This window comes from Gymnoscopelus braueri (genome assembly GCF_963280865.1).
Source record: "Gymnoscopelus braueri genome assembly, chromosome: 3".
Lineage (NCBI taxonomy): Eukaryota > Metazoa > Chordata > Actinopteri > Myctophiformes > Myctophidae > Gymnoscopelus > Gymnoscopelus braueri.
This window is the reverse complement of record NC_137612.1, coordinates 13055265-13077764: the sequence shown is the minus strand read 5'-3', so window position 1 is coordinate 13077764 and position 22500 is coordinate 13055265. Positions and strand designations below refer to the sequence as shown.

At 41.6% G+C, this 22500-nt stretch overlaps 1 protein-coding gene across 2 annotated transcripts in view; it reads right to left on the bottom strand.

Moving 5' to 3' along the window:
- The window catches only part of mdfi (MyoD family inhibitor), a 77517-nt gene that overhangs the window by 51494 nt on the left and 3523 nt on the right, over positions 1-22500 (bottom strand). The gene's annotated exons all lie outside the window — the stretch shown is intronic.

Sequence of the window (22500 nt, the reverse complement as noted above, 5' to 3'; positions counted from 1 at the left end):
TCGCGGGACGTCATCTAAACAGACACACACACACACACACGCACACGCACACACACACAAGCGTGCGCGCGCGCATGCACAAAGAGTGAGGAAAGTGAAAGTAAACTTTTAGCATAATGGGGGACAGAGTGTTCTACTGCAAGGCTGTTTAAGGCTGCAAGGGTTCAACCGTTGTCACACGTGCACGCACGCACGCACACACGCACGCGCACACACACACACACACACAGACACACACACACACACACACACACACACACCTTACTCGTCTTCCAAACACACAGTGGCAGAAGAGTTCAGACAATACGTTGTAAAGACAGAAAGTTAAATGTTCAGCAGAGCAGAGATGGATCATTAAGGCACTTACAATATGTAGGCAATATTTTCTCGTTCATTAATTGTGATCAAGGCAAAAGTTGCTGATATAGATTTTATAGCAGTAGCTAGTAGTAGCTGCTCTTAGTGCATTGGTTCTCAGAGTGGGGTCCAGGGACATGTCTTGGGGAGGAACGAGGGGGTCCCCAGCAAAATGTGTTAATATAGCGTCGCAATCATTTTACCCACTTGAATCATATTCTATACTTTGGCTATTCAAAAACAACAGATATACAAGCTCATATAGCGCGTCCCTCAAATATTTGCTTCCTGGGGGTCCCTGGCACAAAATATGTTTGAGATGGGGGTCCACAGGTTTGAGAACCAATGCTGTAGTGTAACTGACGGTAAACATGCATACCATCCAAAACACCAGGATAGCACTTAGACAATTAAGGACATGATGGGTGACAGCTTGGTTTACATCTGCACCTTGAAACACACACGCATAGGCCTGTCACAGTTATTACATAAACGCCTAAAACGTGATTATTTGAGTGATAATCAAACGTCAAGTAAATTTCCATAATCGTGACAGCCCCAACACACACCACAAACATGTTTGTGGTGAGAGGGAAGAGAAAGAAAACAATCGCCCAGTGAAACCAAGCCAAATGTGTCACACACACACACACACACACACACACACACACACACACACACACACACACACACACACACACACACACACACACACACACACACACACACGCGCGCGCGCGCACGCACAGGGAGAGTGCAGCGCTGGAATTTGTCCAGAATCAGAGCTTATAGCCGCTGAGAGAATGAAGCAGTGTGTAAGCTCATTAAAGACACAAAACACTCTGCTGTTGAACAGGCTTAAGAGGAGTTTAATTGAGCTACTCTTTGTCTGTGAGAAATAATACTGCTGTAGCTGAACAACTACTGGACTGGATCTAAACACCAGGGGCCTGACAACACACACACACACACACACACACACAGACACACACACACACACACACACACGATACAGATATCAGTATCGGAAAAGCTGCCGATACAAAAATACTAGTATCGGTATCGGTGAGTGGTGTCAGTCTATGCCATTACGATAATGTATCATGACGCTATATCATTTACAGTAATCAAACGGACCCGTAGGCTACGGGTCCGTTTCGTTCCATTTGAACACTCTTTAACCCATTAAGGCCTGAGGTTCCGATTCTACAAATGTCTTCTAAATCTAAACAGTTTTTTGAAAAAAAATATGTTGCTATGTCAGCGGTTCTCAAACGTTTTCATGTCAAGGACCCCAAAATGTATATGTATTTGGCCGCGGACCCCTATCTCAAAATATGTTGTTCCGGGGACCCCCAGAAGCGAAGATATGAGTTAAAAATGTTCGCTTTAAAAATATTCATATTCAAAGATTTGCACCCATTTTCAATATTTTCCAAAAATAGCAGATCTACAAGCTCGTAGCGCGGCACTCGGTGCCGCGCTATGAGCTTGTAGATCTGCTATTTTTGAATAGCCAAAGTGTAAAATAATGCTTTTTTTGCTCAAATCAAAAAATGACACAATGACCCAGGTCTTAAAGGGTTAAAGTGACCCTTACAGACCTGTAAGGTCCCCCCCCCTCCCCAATAATTTGATGACCAGCAGAGTCTCCCGTCATCAAATTATTGGCCCAGGAATGCGACAAAAAAACTAAAAAATCTCCATGAATTCAAGGCTTCACGGGGTGTGCAATTGATAGATAATGAGTATTTTTTGGGGGGGGGGGGTGAACTACACCTTTAACCACTTAAATTCCATAAGATACATTGCTGAGCGGAGTCCCTCAGGGCTCTATACTAGTACAGTGTCTGTTTTTTGATCTACATTACTTATCTTCGCTGAAAATAACTGATCTACAAGCTCACACGTTGTGAGCTTGCAGATCTTCTATTGTTCTGCAAAAGTTTCCCCCAAAATACGGATACTGGGGGTTTAAAAGGTCTCTTAAAAGGCCAAAACATTCCAGTAGTTTTAAAACGGTTTCCTTATGACTATATCCTGTTCTCTTCTCTGTTTCCTGTCCCACACAAACATCTATATGCCTCATATGGATATATGTTTCATACATACCCTGCAGAGACTAATGTACCGGTGTCTGCAGTTACATACAATACATCCAGGAAGGGAAAAATAATAGGTTGTGAGCAGGGTCATCAATGTGTCCATCAGCGGTGGAAGAAGTACTCAGATATTTTACTCAAGTAAAAGTAGCAGTACCACAATATAAAAATACTCTGTTACAAGTAAAAGGCCTGTGTTCAAAATGTCACTTGAGTAAAAGTATTGGCATCAAAATATACTTAAAGTTTCAAACGTAAAAGTACTAGGCTATTTGAAAATAGAAGTAAAAGTACTGAATCTTTTAAATACTCCAGTGAATAAAAATACCTCAAAATAGTACTTAAGTACAGTACTTAGTAAGTAAATGTACTTAGTTACTTTACACCACTGGTAAAATACATGTCCATGGTAAAACTCGTAAAAAAAAAAAGAACCAAAAGAAATATGAAAAACGTTCTGTTTATCAAACTAAGCCTTGGTGGTTAGATTTCAATTGAATAGAGGTTCTGTTAACTTTACTGAATGTTCACACATTTCTCATATGTTTCACAACTCTACACGTGTATTATTGTTTCCAAGATACAGGTCGTCAAGTCAGAGTTGATTATGGACATAATGGTGAATTTGTGATTTTGTTACGTTTGCTGCATTTCTACCAATAAACTATAGAAATGTGTGCTCCTCTGGGGGCAGATCCCTGCCAGGCCGGTTGCCTGTACCCAGGGCTGTGTTGCTGTGACCTGGTATAGCACCACCATTATGCAGATTTACAACATTTGGGTGTATGGCAGACCTTCCTTGGCCTACTGGGAGTGTTACGTTTTCACAAATAAATAAAAGGTTTCACAACTTTAGAGAGTGTTTTTTCGAATGTCCGTGTGCCGATGTTAACAGATAAGAGTGCATTTTTGTGTTTGAATATGGAACATAATTGAGTAATTTGTGGTAAAATTTGTGGCGTAACACTGCAACACTTAAAAAGAACATCCAAAAAGAATCCAAGCCCACAATAGAAGCGTGTCAGCCACAGGAGGGCTGACATGCAAGAAGTTTGGTCAACTCGTCCACAATGGATGAACACATTGGAATTGTTGGCGAGAGAGACATCGATGGAATTACACCCTGAGCATGACAGCGATATGTTTTTTTCCCCCTTAGATCAATCACTTTAAGTGTAAGTTTGACTCTATCATCATTACATCTTGTATAAAAAAAGTAATGACTACAATTGTAATATTTAGATTTGTTCGTGAAAGACAAGAGAACGATAGATCACAAATATTCCTACAAAGCAAATGGCCCAAAACCAGCTGGCAGTATTATCAGCCGTGTCCGCGGAAAGCCTTTTTATTAGCGGAGGAGCGCTTTGGATATCGCTTTGTTGTCGGGCAGAAACCTCTTATCTCCATATTCTAACTTTTTGCGTTTTTCCGTAAATTAAGGCCCTACTTGATCAAACTACAGCGCTACAAAAGTAGCAGATCTGCAAGCTCGAGACGCGGCGCAAAGCGCCGCGTCTTGAGCTTGTAGATCTGCTTCTTTTGATACTTTTGAATTTGAATCCTGAAAAGTAACAGTTTTGGACATATGAGGTTTCCACCCGACAGAGTTCTGGACGGATCATTTATTGATGCCCGCAAAGCGTTGGAACCTATCAACGTCTTGTCATTATGGCGTTATTGGCACCAATGACAGCCAAGCTGAAACAAACGGTAAACATGGGCTTCTTCTCATGGTTGTGGTTTCAACGATTCTTCCAAAAATTAAACCAATTTCAGTTTGAAGCAAAACTATTGCACAATGTCGAGAGAGCGCCAAAGCGCGATGCTCGTCTCGAGTGCCGCATTTTAGGAGCGCTCCAGCGCATAGCCGTGGGAAGTAGGGGTGCTGAGGGGGCTGCAGCACCCCCTGAAAATAATGTATGAAAAAAACCAAAAAAATAAAATACATCAAAATTGTCATAAAAAAAATATATTAAAAACATTTTTGCATAATTTGCCTGTTGTTGTTGATCGTTATTTGGGGAGATTTAGTGCAATATGTGTTCTGGAACCGAATGAACCGAATGAAAGTAAAAAATAAATAAAAAAAAGTAACAAATCCGTTTTTTGTGCGCTCCGCACTTGGCACGCATGCAGCGCCCTTGACCTAAAACGTCTTCCCACGGCCCTGCTCCAGCGTGTCTTTACCATAGAAATGCATGACAGAAAGAGAAAGGCAGCTGGCATCTCAAAAAACACATTCTGTGGGCACTGCTCTTTGAGGTAGCTCTCCACCGCACCGATGTCAGCGTCTGTTGCTGAACATCTGCTGTTGAATGGGCGGTAGGTACACTATCGCGTCGGGTCGCAAGTTGTAGGGAATCGTCAAAAGCCGTCCGAGCAGCTCGTTTTGCTATTTCTGTGCGAGCCTAACAAAATTAAAATGACCGAAAGACATTTCATGAATGCTGGTTGATCTTCTTTTGCTCCAGCCATGAAAAAATGTACGACCAGAGGGTGGATATGAAAAGCAGAGGGGTAGTGTTTTACAATTTAGGCATTTAGTTTTGCCCCTTTACCCCCCATACTGCTAGATAGCGATACAATGCCACTTCTACATTCTTACAGAATGTTCAGCATCACCACCAGTGGTGTAAAGTAACTAAGTACATGTACTCAAGTACTGTACTTAAGTACAATGTTGAGGTATTTTTACTTGAGTATTTCGAATTTCCAGTACTTAGTTGTGAGCTTGTAGATCGGCTATTTTCAAAATATTTTTTATACATTTTAGACAAATGATGACTTGTGAAACGGTACATCCTGCATAATGAGTACTTTCACTTTTGGTACTTTAAGTACATTTTGATACCAATACTTTTGTACTTTTACTCAAGTAAATTTTGTATTCTGGAGTTTTACTTGTAACAGAGTATTTCTACATTGCAGTATTGATACTTTTACTTAAACAGTAAAAAGTGTGAGTACTTTTTCCACCACTGAGCATCACTAAGTTATGCTGTAGCTGCATGGCAATCTGTTTGCACAAAGCACGGTTGTGAAAGGACTTTAAGCCTGCTATCGTGTTACGTGTGAGCCTGCCAACGTTTGTCTGTCCTTCTCCTACAATATTCCTCTTCATCCACATTGTTGCCAAAACACAAGAAATCATCTCAGCACGACAAGATATTCAAGGAGGCATTTCTTAAAGCTGCTGTCGATGTTGTTTTCAGAACGAGACTAAAACCGTGGCTTTTTGGATCAACTGAAGGACAGGCAGCCATCAGTAGATTGGACAGTTTTGTGGCTGAAAAAAAGAGGATGTCGTGCAACTTTTCTGCATAACGGATTTCTTTCGGGACATTATTATTTATTTATTGCCTTGAAAATAGGAGAATACTTTTCTGATCTGCTGTACAATACATGTATAGCCTTCCAAATGAAAGACGTGAAACATGAGAGCATCAGGATAAATGCTAGGCCTAGGAATTCATAACTTGAAAAACATTGTTGCAAAACATATCAGAGGTTGTGGCTGTCAAACAGGGCTGGGCCACGTTGACATTGACTTAATAAAAGAGTATGATATCTTTTTACTCACAACCTTGATGTCAAATATATATGTGATGATGATGTGTATTGGTGTTGGAGCCCGACCAATTCAAGGGCAGGTTTTCGGGTCAGATTTCATTGTTGTCATGGTGAACAAACAACATGCTATAGAACATTCTGCGTGCGCACACGCTTCGGAATGTTGTCCATATTGACGACAACTGTAAACATCTAGTATACCCCGTAATGTAATCCTGTAAGGTAATACTCACAGCACCGGAACGTATATACTGTATATAATGTCTACCCACCAACCAATCCGCCCAACACTCTCAGCCAGTGTTGAGTTAGTCGAATTTTTTTCACTGACGAAAACTAAATAAAAACTAGATTAAAATGTTAGGGAAAGGACTAGTGGAGAAGAGATCCAGTAGAGCTAAAAGACAAGTCATTTTATGTTTGGTGTTGCGCTCTGAAAATAGCGGATCTACAAGCTCTGAAAATAGCAGATCTACAAGCTCACAATGCGTCGCGCTGCGACGCGTTGCAAGCTTGTAGATCTGCTATTTTCAGCATGCAACCAAGTGTAAAATCAGCCATTACGACGCCATCAAGGCACTGCCAAAATACATTTTAGTCGACTAAATCAACTGTACATTTAGTCGACTATAAGCTTATGATATTTAGTCGACTAAAACTAGACAAAAACTAAAACATTTCAGATGACTAAAATAATGACAAAAACTAAGTCAAAATTTGCTGTCAAAATCAATGCTGCTCTTAGCGATGAGCCAAGCTGGGAGCCGATAACAACAAGTGCACACTTGATGATGACTTGTCCATCCGGTCTCTATGTGTCACACACTGTAATACTGTAGGTCTCCATGCACGTCTCTCTGTGTGACACATACTGTAACAGAGCCTTCAACTCCAGTGTCTCAACGACACACGCTGGGTTCATCTCCCCAGAGACGCATCATGTTGACACTAGCTGTCAACACCGTTTATGACAGGATTTATGTGAATCCGGAGACTGTGTTCAAGTCCAAAAATTGGCCAAGACAAAGTGGGTGGGTGGGGGGCGAGAGAGACAGAGAGAGAGAGAGAGAGAAAGAGAGAGAGGGGGGGAGGGGGAGAGAGAGAGAGAGAGAGGGGGGGGGGAGAGAGAGAGAGAGAGAGAGAGAGAGAGAGAGATAGAGAGAGAGTGAGAGAGAGAGAGAGAGAGAGAGAGAGAGAGAGAGTGGGAGTCAGTTTGCACGCAGGCCACCAGAGAAGCAGCAAAAAGAAACAGGGTTAAAGTACATGCTTTTCAGATTGTTTGTGGAGGTGGTGAAGCAAAAACAAAGCAGGCTCTCCTTTTCGCAGTTCAAATATGCTGTAAAAAGTGCCTCAAATTGCTCAAGAGTTTATTTCAATCTGTGTGTGAGAGAGAAACCAAGTTAGGCACACAGGGCCCGACAGCCAGCAGCCTATAAGCCAGCCTTCAGGCGTCATGAGAAGACAAGACAGACACACAGGCAGATAGTAATAATGTCACTAACAAAGTACAGCAACAGAGAGAGGAAAGAGGTCGCATGACCAGTGGTGGAAAGTAACTAAGTACATGTACTCAAGTACTGCACTTAAGTACAATTCTGAGGTATTTGTACTTGAGTATTTCCAATTTCCAATACTTTCACTTCCACTCCACTTCATCTCAGAGGCAAATATTGTACTTTTACTCCATTACTATAGGCTATTATTTGACCACTTTTGTTACTACCGGTAGTTACTTTGTAGATTTAGCGTACAAAACATACACACAACTTCAGCCCTTAAACTTTGGCTGTTTGAAAATAGCCGATCTACAAACTCACAACGCATCGCATCACGACGCGTTGTGAGCTTGTAGATCTGCTATTTTCAAAGAATGGTTGTACATTTTATATTCTCTAGAAAACTTGTGAAATGGGACATTCTGCTTAATGAGTAGCCTACTTTCTACTTTTGGTACTTTAAGTACATTTTGATACCAATACTTTTGTACTTTTACTCAAGTACATTTTGAATTCCTGACTTTTACTTGCATTTCTATATTGCAGTATTGATACTTTTACTGTACTTAAGTAAAAAATGTGAGTACTTTTTTTTTACACACTGCGCATGACAGAGAGAGAGAGAGAGAGAGAGAGAGAGAGAGAGAGAGAGAGAGAGAGAGAGAGAGAGAGAGAGAGAGAGAGAGAGAGAGAGAGAGAGAGAGAGAGCATTCTTTCTGGATGCTTTGAACCACAAGGCTTGTTGAATTTGAAAATTAAAATGTAACTTGAGAGAGAGAGAAAAGAGACAAAACAGCCTGGGATGCCAAGTGAAGGAAGATACAGTCATTATGAATGGCAGAGCGTCCCATCGTCACATAAACAGACTTCTATCTTCATGCCTGAGTAAGTGTTGTGGTGCTGCTTTACAGTTCAGTCTGTCAACACGCTCCCACCGTCCAATGGCTGCGTGATGACGGAGCAGGACTTCAATCACTCACACAAGCTGTTAACTCATAAAGACCGGGAACGCATCTGTGTCATTTTTGAAGATTTCTTTGGGCTATTCAAAAATAGCAGATCTACAAGCTCTTTTTTTTTTTTTTTTACTCCAATATTTGCTGCTGGTTGAGATGGAGGGTCCGCGGCCAAATACATATCATTTTGGGTGGTCCTTGACACGGACCCCCCACGCAAAGATATTAACGCAAAGATTTGAGTTACAAAAATATATATATATTCAAAGATTTGCACACATTTTCAAAAAAATTGCAGATCTACAAACTCATAGCCACGCTATGATCTTGTAGATCTGCTAATTTTTTTGAATAGCCAGAGAAATCAAAAAATGACACAGATGCGTTCCCGGTCTTAATGGGTTAAGGCAAAGCCTGCCGTACCCTCTAGCCTAACGGAATGATGTGAAGGCCATAGCTCTCCGTCTCTCTTTATAGGCGTTATAGAGTTCACTGGGTACAGAGAGAGGCTCTGGATTCATCCCATGCTCATTGTGTCTGCTGGTTAATGCACAGATGTAGAGCTATAGGCCAGCTGAGCTCCGGTTTGTTTACCTTACCAAGCTGTGAAGGATTTATACCAACGCATACATGATACAGTACATATGTTTGATGCCACGCTGCCAAAACCGGACTTAAATCACATTAACGGCAGACGGGGTGGCCGAGTGGTTAAAGGGGTATTTCACTTTCGGAAAAAAATGGGTAATTTTATCGTCTACTCAGGCTTTTGGGAGCACCCCGGACAGTTTTTAAGTTGCTTGATTCAGTATTTAGATATTTGATATTCATTTGATCAGACACGCCCCCTTTTCATATTTTTTTTATATAATATTTTGAAAATTAAAAAAAGAAAATACAATAAAATAATTAAATAAAATAAATGAAAAAAGTAATCGAAAAAACACGGTCCCCTCACAAATTAGGAGGGCAGGGTGAGTCACCAGAACCAAGGACGGGTGTTTTTGAATCTAACCTATCTAATCTATGTTAAAAATGGAGTTTGAAGTTATAATGGGTTTGTATAGGAAGGGGGCGTGTCTGATTAAATGAATATCAAATATCTAAATACTGAATCAAGCTACTTAAAAACAGTCTGGGGTGCTCACAAAAGCCTGAGTAGACGATAAAATTACCCAAAATGTTTTGGAAAGTGAAATATCCCTTTAAGGTGATGGACTTCTATTATCCGATACAAAACTCCAGTCACTTCCTGACTTGCCTACGTAATTGAAATATGAGTCACATAGGACCCTGGCCGGACCTAGTAGCGAAGTGAGAGAAAGACGAATAGTATCGAATCAGTCTGGATTCCAGCCTAGCAAAACATGCTATGTCTCGGCCATAATGTATACCTTCGGCCTGGCCGAGACAATAAAAGATGAGCAGCACACCAAGGACACATGTAGGATGATGTATTAATTAGAGCAACGTTTGGGTCACACACAACCTTCCTCGGGCATGGCCTGAGGAAGTGTGCTGGTTATCTTTTATTGTTGATGTTAACAGTGGAACACTAAGATCATCATAGTTTGAGTATCAAAGCATTGTTTCAGATTCAGGCGGCACTGGCTCAGGAAGTAGAGTGACAGGCTTAAAACCACAAGAATCCCGTGTTCGATCCCCAGTTCCTCCCGGCATTGTGTCAAAGTACAGGGGCTGATGGGTAATGTATACAGTATATCGTTGCTGTCAGGCAGAAACCTCTTATCTCAATATTCTAACTTTTTGTGTTTTTTTGTAAATTAACACCTCATACTAACTACAGCGTCACATAAAAGCATCACAGTTTTGGATATGAGGTTTCCACCTGACAGAGACGATATATTTTTTTATCAATTGATATTTGGGATATTTTGACTGTTGGCGCTAAATAATAATCAGTAATGCCTCACTAATAACTAAACGGGGTAAAAATGCAAATAACAGAACAGCGAGAACATTCAGTTATATTACATCACTTTACTGTAAAATGCAGCCTTTAACCCATTCAATCCGGGAACGCGTCTGTGTCATTTTAGATTTCAGCTATAAACCATTATTGAACATTGAACATTTGTACAAATCTTTGAATACATATATTTTTTTAAACAACATTTTTAACACAAATCTTTGCTCCTGGGGGTCCCTGGAACAACATATTTGAGATGGGGGTCGGCGGCCAAATACATATAATTTTGGGGGTCCTTGACATGAGAACCACTGATATAGCAATCCAGAAAACTGTTAGTATCTAGAAGACATTTGTAAAGATTTGCACACATTTTCAAGATTTTTCAAAAAATTGGAGAACTCCAAGCTCATAGCGCGGCACTTGGTGCGCTATGAGCTTGTATATCTGCTCTTTTTGAATAGCCTAAGAAATCTTAAAATGACACAGATGCGTTCCCGGATTGGGTTCAAACCCAGGAAAAGACAACACTTTTTGTCATATCACAGTATTACGACATCCAAAAGTCCATATCTAATCTCATATAACGATATCAATACATATTGCCACAGCCCTATGTCAATATGTGCCAACGCTCAGTGGAGTTCAGACAGAACCATCTCTATGGTTGGCAGCCTTAGCAGCAATTGTCTGCCCCCTTGGTTGAGAAATTCCAGTAAAATGAATAATTTCATTGCAATTCAAGAATTTCTGTTGGACCTTAAACTGTCATGAGAGGTTCATAGTTGGATGTAGTGATTATTTAACCACAACTTCTCCAAGCCAATAAGCGTCATAGTGGAATTAGAGGAGTGCTAATAAACAACAGAGCATTACCGCCACCCTTTTAAACTGAACATTGTTACAGCGTAATAGTCTATATATACTGGATTAAAGCTGTGTCGTATTATTTGCTATATTTTATATGACAGTATGCAAGTAAAAACAGATTATTAGTAGAACAAATATACTAAAGCTAAAGTAAGAGTAATAATAATGTGACAGAGACAGTCTAACTGTGTGACCTGTTGTTTACTCAGACTGCCTGCAGCTGGCATTGCTATTCAGCCTGGGGTGACATCTCCATTGTTTAGCTGCTAAATCAGGTAGAGAGACAGTAAGTACCATTTGTTTGGTCAACAGGTGGGGGGAGGCTATCATTGAACCCCCACCCCACATGCTAATGTCAGCTATACAGTGTATAAAGAAGTGACTGCAACATTATTAGTGAAAACTGTCTCACACGACGTGAGGCTGTGTGGAGTCAGGGCTCTGTCCCTGGCTCTCTGGATTCTATGATGATGCTGTTTGTTTGTTGCTGAATCTGAATAAATGACCATGGAACTTGGGAACCCTGACGTCTGTCTCTTCTCCTCCACTTCTTAAATACACGACACAATGGCGGGCCAGCTCCATCGTTGTGCATACTTTTCGGTGTGTGCTTCGATTAAAGAACCTGTGTATTTTGGGGTGACCGCGGGTGCGGGCCTGGCTGTGAGGAGAATCGGACCCGTGGTTGTCTTCCTACGGCGAGGGGGACCACCGCGGGGCTAGCCGTGGGGACGTCGGCGACCTGGATTTCTACTATGATGAAGGACCTCGCAACGGCGACGCTGTGATGACTACAAGCACCTCGGGACCGGATCTCAGATGGCTACTCGGCTAACTACTCTTCTCTGCGGAGCGCTTGGCTGCGGAGACGGCGGAGCGGAAAACTTTCTGTGTCAAAGTTGTCCGTGGGGGGAGGGGTTGTGTGAGCAGCGGCTATCTTTTGGCTGGAAGACAAGATATCACCTGGAACTGCGCTCAGCTGTTCTGCTGACGTGCGTGGACATTGAGCTAGAGGCGACAACAAGAGCATTATTGGATGGGAACACTGAACATTCGGGACGAGAGGTTGTATTTTAGTGATAAAGTGGTTTAAACTACGGAGCGTTATTTTTGTTGCTAGTCCGAAAAGCACAGGGTTGCATTCGGCACCTGAAAAGTGTGATCTCACATTCAGTGTATAGATAGGAAAGTAGCTGGGAGGCCGCGGAGACGTGGCGTTCGCCAGCGTGCCAGAAAGTACAGGTTTACATCTGGTGTGGATTTTATTTTTATTTTGAAATTTAAGGTAACTCACTGTATGACTATTTTGTAATTTCAGTGCCTGTATCTAAGTTGTTCTGTCTGATGTGATGTTTGATGTTAATTCTCCTGAATGTCCTTTGTTTAAACTTCCAGTCATTGGTCGTGGGGGGTGTAAGTGGAGAGAATGTTGTTTTTTGATGTTTTTTCTTGCAAACTGTTTTATTTAATATACGTGGTTGCGAAAGACGTTAAAGTCTTTCGTGGGGGGAATGTCGTATTATTTGCTATATTTTATATGACAGTATGCAAGTAAAAACAGATTATTAGTAGAACAAATATACTAAAGCTAAAGTAAGAGTAATAATAATGTGACAGAGACAGTCTAACTGTGTGACCTGTTGTTTACTCAGACTGCCTGCAGCTGGCATTGCTATTCAGCCTGGGGTCAGCTATACAGTGTATAAAGAAGTGACTGCAACATTATTAGTGAAAACTGTCTCACACGACGTGAGGCTGTGTGGAGTCAGGGCTCTGTCCCTGGCTCTCTGGATTCTATGATGATGCTGTTTGTTTGTTGCTGAATCTGAATAAATGAACATGGAACTTGGGAACCCTGACGTCTGTCTCTTCTCCTCCACTTCTTATAACAACTACAAGCCTGCTAAGCGCAGTTTATGCCTCATAATACACGACAGCTGCAATCCTTAAATGTACAATTTAGGCATTTAGCAGATGCTCTTAATCCACAGCGACTTACAGTAAGCAAGGACAACACGAGGTCATACATCAAATGCATAGAAATAGTAATCTAGGATCATACTGTAGGTACACCAAGAACCTATCATCAGTCTAAACACTATACTATCAAATAAATACATAATCTGTACATTGAAACTATGCAAAATATAGGATTCCATGTCAACAAATGAACCTGGCATCTGTCTACATGACATGCTATCTATATATTTAAAACTTTGCATAAGCCTGCAAGGTCATCAAGGGCAAGGCTATAGGGTAAGTGCTACGGGCTTGTACTGTAAGTGTATGTTAACTCCACCATATAAGATAAGAAAATAACATTTTATTCAATACAAAACAATACAATACAACTCAAAAAGGGGGATAATTACTCGCGACCCATAAAAATTGGTCCGCGACCAAAACATGGGTCCCGACCCACTGTTTGGGAAACAGTGAACTATATGGCACTCAATGCCGATAGAACCGGGTTCAAGTCCTCCTGGGCAGTTCATGAGAGTTACGGATTGCAGCTTTAAAAAGAGGAGAGATTAGAATGTAAAACCAGCTCGTTCACCTGAAGCCCCAGCTTGGCTTTCTAGTGACCACTGTATTACTAAAATTGGAGAAAAAAATAATAAAAAGAGAGAACGTGGTCAACTAAAAACACCATTTAATGCACTTGCATTATAGCTGTGGGAGAGAAAGAAAAAGAAAAGGTGGGTGTCTGTGTGTTGTACTGAAAATGTGCCGTTTTTAAAATAATGCTCTATGGCCTGACCTGAATAAAAACATATCCGAAGAGAAGAGAGAGAAAAAAAGGGAAAGATTGTTTAGTTTAGCTGTTCTTCTGGGTTGAGGTTGACCTGGTTCATTTTATGTGCAACAACGCACGCGCGCACGCGCGCACGCACGCACGCACGCACGCACGCACGCACGCACGCACGCACGCACGCACGCACGCACGCACGCACGCACGCACGCACGCACGCACGCACGCACGCACGCACGCACGCACGCACGCACGCACGCACGCACGCACGCACACACACACACACACACACACACACACACATACACACACACATACACACACACACACACACACACGCAGGGAGATATGAATCCAGTGATTTACAGCAAGCACACACCTAATAATACATGAATGCCCGATTTACACTTGGACGCGTGTTGTGTCGTGCACAACAATGCGTCGCCCTGCGACGCATTGTGAGCTTGCAGATCTGCTATTTTCGGTCTGCTATGTCGATTAGAAGCCTCAATGACGGCTGTGTTTGCGTGCGTGTGTGTGTGTGTGCGCATGCCTGTTTGTGCGAATGTGCACGCATATGCGTACAGCAATACATGCACGCCTGGCATGTGTTCCAACTACATACTGTACGTGCGTTGCCTGTTCTACGTGTTTATCTGTGTTTGTGATGCCAGGTTCACAGCAAGCGTCCTGAGGCCCTGAGGAGGGGGGGGGGGGTGAAGAGGGGGGGGGGGTTAGAGCAGAGTGCTGAAAGCAGGCCCTTGTTGGCCTCGATGGCAGCCTGACCAATGCGCTCCCCTTCCCTTCCTCACCTGCCTAGCCCTCAGCAGTACACACGCATGCGCATGCGCGCACACACACACACACACACACACACACACACACACACACACACACACACACACACACACACACACACACACACACACACACACACACACACACACACACACACACACACATACTATACTTGTGAGAACATTGACATTTTACGACTGCAATTTTCAATTTTTTACAGTTGTTTTGCCATTTTTAACCCCTAACGCCTAGCGTTCACACAAGCAGCTAAGAAGCTACAGGCTACCATTAATTTTCAATGTGAAGCCAGCAACATGAAGATACAAAGTTACATCCAACGTTTGTAGATCTGCTACAAAAGATACAAAGATACAAATTCAAATTGCGCTGGGTTGAACTTCCAGTTACTATACAAAACTATAACTGTAGCTCCTATGACGCAGGGCTTGATGACGTCAACGACCGCGTTGAGCAACACAGATACGAAGCGACAGAGCGACAAATATGCCGTGTATCTTTGTATCGTTTGTATCTGCCGGTGTGAACGCAGCATGAAGCCGAATAAAAGCCGATCCACAAGCTCACAACAACAACAACATCACGTCTGGCTGCCTGCGACAAGTTGTGAGTTTATAGTAACGCAACTATGACTCAGGCATATGACTCCAACCCTAACCCAACCCCTAGAAACCTAACCTCTAAATGCCTTAATCCTAATGCTAACACCGACCCCAATCTTCTCCTAATTATAAGCCTATAACTGTCTGTTTTTTAACGGTTTTTCTTTTACGAGGACCAGAATAAAATGTCCTCCTTACAATGTCGTCTCATTCCCAAATTCTACTATACTTATGAGGACATTTGGCCCTCACATGCATAGTAATACACGCACACACGCGCACACACACACACACACACACACACACACACACACACACACACACACACACACACACACACCCACACACACACACACATACACACACACACACACACACACACACACACACACACACACACACACACACACACACACACACACACACATACACACACACACACACACACACACACACACACACACACACACACACACACACACACACACACATGAACACACACATGAACACACACACACACACACACACACACACACACACACACACACACACACACACACACACACACACACACACACACACACACACACACACACACACACACACACACACACACACAGGGCGGCCAAGCCCACCAGACACACAGGCTAACTTTAGGGAGAGAGAGAAGAAGCATGGCCACTGTTGTACTTTATGTTGGCTGCCTCTCTGGGTGCTTTAGACCACATGCAGGTGAAGTCAGTTTGCCCAATACCAAAACGCTCGCCCCAAAACACAGTCACTCCCCCCGGGGCAAATCCGGAGGTATTCACCTGGTATTCCTAAACGTAACCTCAGTAAACTATGCCTAAACCCAGTGGTGGAAAACGTACTCAAATGTTTTACACTTTAAGTAAAAGTAACAATACTGCAATATAGAACTACTCTGTTACAATTTTCTGTTGAATTCAAAATGTGCTTGAGTAGAAGTACAAAAGTATCGGCATGAAAATGTAACTTAAAGTACCAAAAGTAAGAAAGTACTCATTATGCAGAATGTCCCATTTCACAAGTTTTCAAATGTAAAAAATGTATACAAAATCTTTTGAAAATAGCAGATCTACAAGCTCATAATGCGTCGCATTGTTACGCATTGTGAGCTTAGATCGGTTATTTTCGAACGGACGAAATGTACATAGGGCTGAAGTGGGTAATGTATGTTTTGTGATAATAATCAAAATCTGCAAAGTAATTAGTAACTAAAGTTTTCAAATAATAGTAGTGGAGTAAAAGTACAATATTTGCCTCTGAGATGTAGTGGAGTAGAAGTAAAAGTACCGAAAATTGGACATACTCCAGTACAGTAAAGATTCCTCAAAAGTGTACTTAAGTACAGTACTTGAGTAAATATACTTAGTTACTTTACACCACCGCCTAAACCTAACCTTATTCCTAAACTTAACCTCAGTCAAACCATGGCTAACCCTAAACTTATTTCTAACCTTATCCTCAGTAAAACAAATACAAGAATGCAACAACCACTGGTGCGCGAAAAACGTGGGGGCGAGTGTGTTTTGGCGTGAGCCCTCCGGTTACCAGTTCACCCACTAAAACCTTTTCAGTCCGCGACCCCCCCCAAAATAATCATACTTGAACTGGGGACCCCCCAGGCACTTGGAATGGTAGGAGTTGAGGCGTTACTTAGTTATTTAGTTTGACTCGGTTCCACAGTGTATAACAAAAAACATAGAACTTTACACAAAAACAAACTTCACCCACGTCTTTAATTCTGTTAAACCTGTGATGTGACAATAAAAGCTGATTCTGATTCAGATAAATAATGTGAAAATAGCTGATCTACAAGCTCACAACGCCTCGCATGCAACAGCTTGTAGATCAGGTTTTTCACAATGTTTGCCTCTTTCTTATATCATTTGGCAATTTGGCCAATCTGATGCAGTAATGGTCTTTTTTTTCTTTTCTTTTCTTTCATTTATTTTTATTTTTAAGGTATTAATAATCATAAGTCATCTGGGGACCCTCAAAAAATCAGTCAGTACTTTTACTTCTGCAAATATTGTACTTTTACTCCACTACAATTATTTGAAAACTTTAGTTACTAGTTGCTTTGTAGATTTTGATTATTATTACAAAACATACATTAACCACTTCAGCCCTATTTAAACTTTGCCATTTGAAACTAGCCAATCTACAAGCTCACAACGCGTCGCGATGTGACGCGTTGTGAGCTTGTAGATCTGCTATTTTAAAAACATTTTTAGACATTTTAGACATAATGACAGCTTGTGAAACGGGAGACATTCTGCATAATGAGTACTTTTACTTTAGGTACTTTTAAGTATATTTCGATGCCAGTACTTTTGTACTTTTTCTCAAGTAACATTTTGAACACACATTTCTACATTGCAGTATTGATAGTTTTACCTAAGTTAAACATTTGAGTACTTTTTCCAACACTAATGAGAAGAACCACTGGCTCACACACACCACAGGTAAAGTCAGTTGTTCCCGTTCCGCTAGGACGTGCCGGGGCATCGACCAACCCACCAGTAGAATCTCATTACCCCGGCATTATCATTAAGTCTCCTGGCCTACTTACACGCCGAGCGGTAAACCGCAGCGCAGCTAGACTTAACCCATTAACCCCGGGAAAGCATCTGAGTCATTTTACATTTTACCTCTATATATATATATATATATATATTTGAGTGTGTGGGTCACGATTAAAAAAAAAGCAGATCTACAGTTTTGTGCATTTAGTATTTCGAAATTTTGTGCAAATCTTGTGCAAAAATATATTTTTTAAACCATTTTTTTTTGCTCAAATCTTTGCTTCTGGGGGGTCTCTGGAACAATAATATTTTGAGATGGGGGTCCGCTCAAGGCCAAATATATATAATTCTGGGGGTCCTTGAAATGAAAAAGTTTGAGCACCGCACTGATATAATGTCAACATTTGTTTAGTTTTTTCAGAAAACTGTTAGGATTTAGAAGGCATTTGGGTGTTAATGGGTTAACAGAGATGTGCGTGTGTGGATCCTGTGTTATTGTATAATTCAGCAGAGTAATCATAATAGATTTTAGGTCGAGACATGCCTGTTCCAAAAAAAGAAAGAAAAAAAACAGAAAACTCTACATACTATACCAGAGAGGATTTTTGTGGCAGGTTCCTATGGCAACCGGCCACTTAAAATCTTTGCACACTTCCCCTAACTGTTAACCACACCTCCCCCTAATTACCCCACAGGACACACCTCCCCCTAATTACCCCACAGGACACACCTCCCCCTGACTACCCCACAGGACCTGCCCTCTGCTCCACTGTGTCAGTGTTTCTTTTTAGTGTTTTATCCCAAATGCTTAAATATAGCCCTGATCTATACTGAGGTGTGCACCATCAGTGGTGGAAAAAGTACTCAATGTTTTACTTAAGTGAAAAGTCCGGAATTCAAAACGTAGCAAAAGTACAAAAGTATTGGTATCAAAATGTACTTCAAGTACCAAAAAGTACATAGTACTCATGATGCAGAATGTCCCATTTCACAAGTTTTCAAATGTGTAAAATGTATAAAAAATAATTTCAATTGATTGCAATTTCAATTTCAATAGCAGATCTACAAGCTCACAATGCGTCGCGATGCAACGCATTGTGAGCCTGTAGATCTGCTTTTTTCAAATGGCCGAAATGTCTATTGGGCTGAAGTGGTTAATGTATGTTTTATAAAAGTTTTCAAATAATTGTAGTGGAGTAAAAGTACAATATTTGCCTCTGAGATGTAGTGGAGTAGAAGTAAAAATACAGAAAATTGAAAATTGAATTGAAAAAATCTCAAAATTGTAAGTACAGTACTTCAGTACATGTACTTACTTTACACCACTGTAGTTACTTTGCACCACTGTGCACCATAAATATCTGATCTACAAGCCCACAACGTGTGGTGCTGCCGCGGCGTGTTGCGAGCTTGTATCAATCAATCAATCAACTTGATTGTCACAACACAATGACACCAGGTAACAGTGCAGGTGAAACTCTTGTTGATGAAGAGCTTCCAGGTTTGAAGCTCAAAAAGAGCAAAAGAAAATAATTAGCCGAAAAGAATGGAAAACAAGATGAGCAGAAAAAGCGCTGTTAAGCCATTAACCCATTAACCCATTAAGACCGGGAATGCATCTGTGTGTCATTTATAGATTTCTTGGGCTATTTTTGAAAAATAATCGTGAAAATGTGTGCAAATCTTTGAATATATATATAGTTTTAAAGCGAACGTTTGTAACTCAAATCTTTGGTTCTGGGGGATTCTGCAAATGTCTTCTAAAACAGTTTTTAATTTTTTTATGTATTTGGCCGTGGACCCCCATCTCAAAATATTTTGTTCCAGGGACACCCAGAAGGTGTAACAGAGTTAAAAATGTTCGCTTTGATAAGATTTGCACGAATTTTCACTATTTAAAAAAAAAATAGCAGATCCACAAGCTCTGAGCTTGTAGATCTGCTATTTTTGAATAGCCACAGAAATCTTAAAATGGCACAGATGTGTTCCCGGTCTTAAAGGGTTAAGACCTGAGGTCCATTCTAAAAAAAATCCTCTCTGTCGGGTGTGAACCTCATGTATGTCCAAGACTGTTACTTTTCAGGATTCAAATTCAAAAACGGCAAAAGTTGAAGAACTACAAGCTCTAAAGGTTTTTGATGCTTTTGTGTGACGCTGTACTATGATCAAGTAGGACGATAATTTACGAAGAAACACAAACAGTTAGAATATGGAGCAGCCACAAAATGCCTTCTAAATCTTTTAGTTTGACTTTTCTGAATACCTTGGCCCTCAGCATGACACGACCAATGAGAGCGCTTTCGTTGTTGCTAAGATACGGTGTATGGCCCATAGCACGTTTGCCCCATAACTTGTAGATCTCTCGCACATGATTGGCATAGCCTGTATTGCCAGCTTTTTCGCGCACTTTCTTTTCCTAAGGTGGAAAAGAAAGTAGAAGTACTTATATACTTTTGCATGAGCGATTTCACAAGCGAACACTGTAACTCAAATCTTTGCTTCTGGGGGATTCTACAAATGTCTTCTAAATCCCAACAGTTTTTGAAAAAACGTATGTTGCTATAATATCAGTGGTTCTCAAACTTTTTCATGTCAAGGACCTCCAAAATGACATGTTTTTGGCTGCGGACCCATATCTGAAGATATTTTGTTCCAGGGACCCACCAGAAGCAAAGATTTGAGTAAAAACTGTTCGCTTTAAAAATATATATATTCAAAGATTTGCACACATTTTCACGATTTTTGAATAGTCAAAGAAATCTAAAATGACAATGATGCTTTCCCGGATCTTAATGGGTTAAAAGCACAAGCGACAGTACAATAGCTTAGATATTTCTGAGCTATTGTCGTGCGCCCGATTATTTCTGGCGTGCGATGACAGCACACAACTTATTCATTTAGGAGCATGGAGGGATTGTTTCAGCTGATCCTGGGTGGGGTGGGGGAGCAGGGTTTGAGTCATTCCGGGACACACTGCTGCTGCTGCTTTGCCCTGAGGCAGCCCCATGCACCCCCCCCCCCCCCCCCACCACGCCCATTCCACCGCGTCCAACCAACCAGCACAACAGGTCTCACTTCTAGGGCTCTGTGTCACGGTTATGATTATTTATATTTAACTTGACGATTAATTGGCTAAAATTTATTGCAATTAATGATTTAATTGTGTTTCTGTTCTCAAACATTGGAACATTATGAATAAAAAATAACCTTTTCTGTTTGGCTTTTAGGGCTTCTTAAACTAAAGTTGCACAGGGCAGATATATGACAAATAACTTTATACTTTTAAAACAAATTAATAGTGGAAGTAGCTGATCTACAACAGGGGTCTTCAACAGGGGGTCCGGGACCCCTAGGGGGTCCTCAGAGTTACTACAGGTGGTCCGCCAAAACTTTGTATGATGTGATTTTTTTTTACCTTAACCACTTCAACCCTAGCATCCCTTTTCTGAGGAGAACTTTCGCCAAAAAATTGCAGATCTACAAGCTCACAACCGCCTCGCAGCGCGAGGCGTTGTGAGCTTGTAGATCGGCTGTTTATTGGCAAAGAGGTGTTTGGTGTAGAGGGGAAAAAAGAGCAGACCAAGTAAACAAAAAAAGTTAAATCTGAAACACAATGTTATACAATATAGAGTAGGGGGTCCCTGCTTCATCTCTCTCTCAGCTAGGGGGTCCTTGGCCTGAAAACGTTGAAGACCCCTGATCTACAAGAAGATTTCCAGTATGTTTGGAAATCTAAAATAATTGCAATTAGGCGATGATGTAACAATTGTGACAGGCTTGTCCGTGACCAATCACTGAAGCAGGGGGAGGTGCAAGAGGCCGAAGGCTATGAGGGGGGGGGGGGGCATTCTCTAATCCCCTGGGGTCCCGTATAGCTGGTCTTTTTTACCGTTCCAAAGGGCCGTGTGGGGGCCTGACCTCTGACCTCCTCAGGGACCCCCAGAGGTCAACATCCCATCCGTGATGCAAGTTAGTGGTCCGTCTGGATTGGACCAATCTGAGACCAAACCACTGGTTGTGTGTGTGTGTGTGTGTGTGTGTGTGTGTGTGCGTGTGTGTGTGTGTGTGTGTGTGTGTGTGTGTGTGTGTGTGTGTGTGTGTGTGTGTGTGTGTGTGTGTGTGTGTGTGCATCAGTGAATGACTACTGTATACACGGTCCTGCTTGCTTCCACCAAAAACAGACTGTGTGTGTGTTTCCTGGGAGTCAGTGTGGGAGGAGTCAGTGGGAGGAGTCAGTGGGAGGAGTCAGTGTGAGTTCCTGTGCTCACTGAGCTCTGCTCTGAGCCTATCATTAGAGAGACTGTCTGCCAGTCAGGATGTCGCAACCTTCAGGCAAAGAAACGTTCTGCCTCGGAAGTCTTATTTTGAACCAGTGTTGATTTTGACAGCAAATCTTTTATTAGTTTTAGTCCTAGTCTTTTGAATAAAATTCAAAGGACTATGACTATTTTGAATGACAACGTGATGCGTTGTGAGCTTGTAGATCTGCTATTT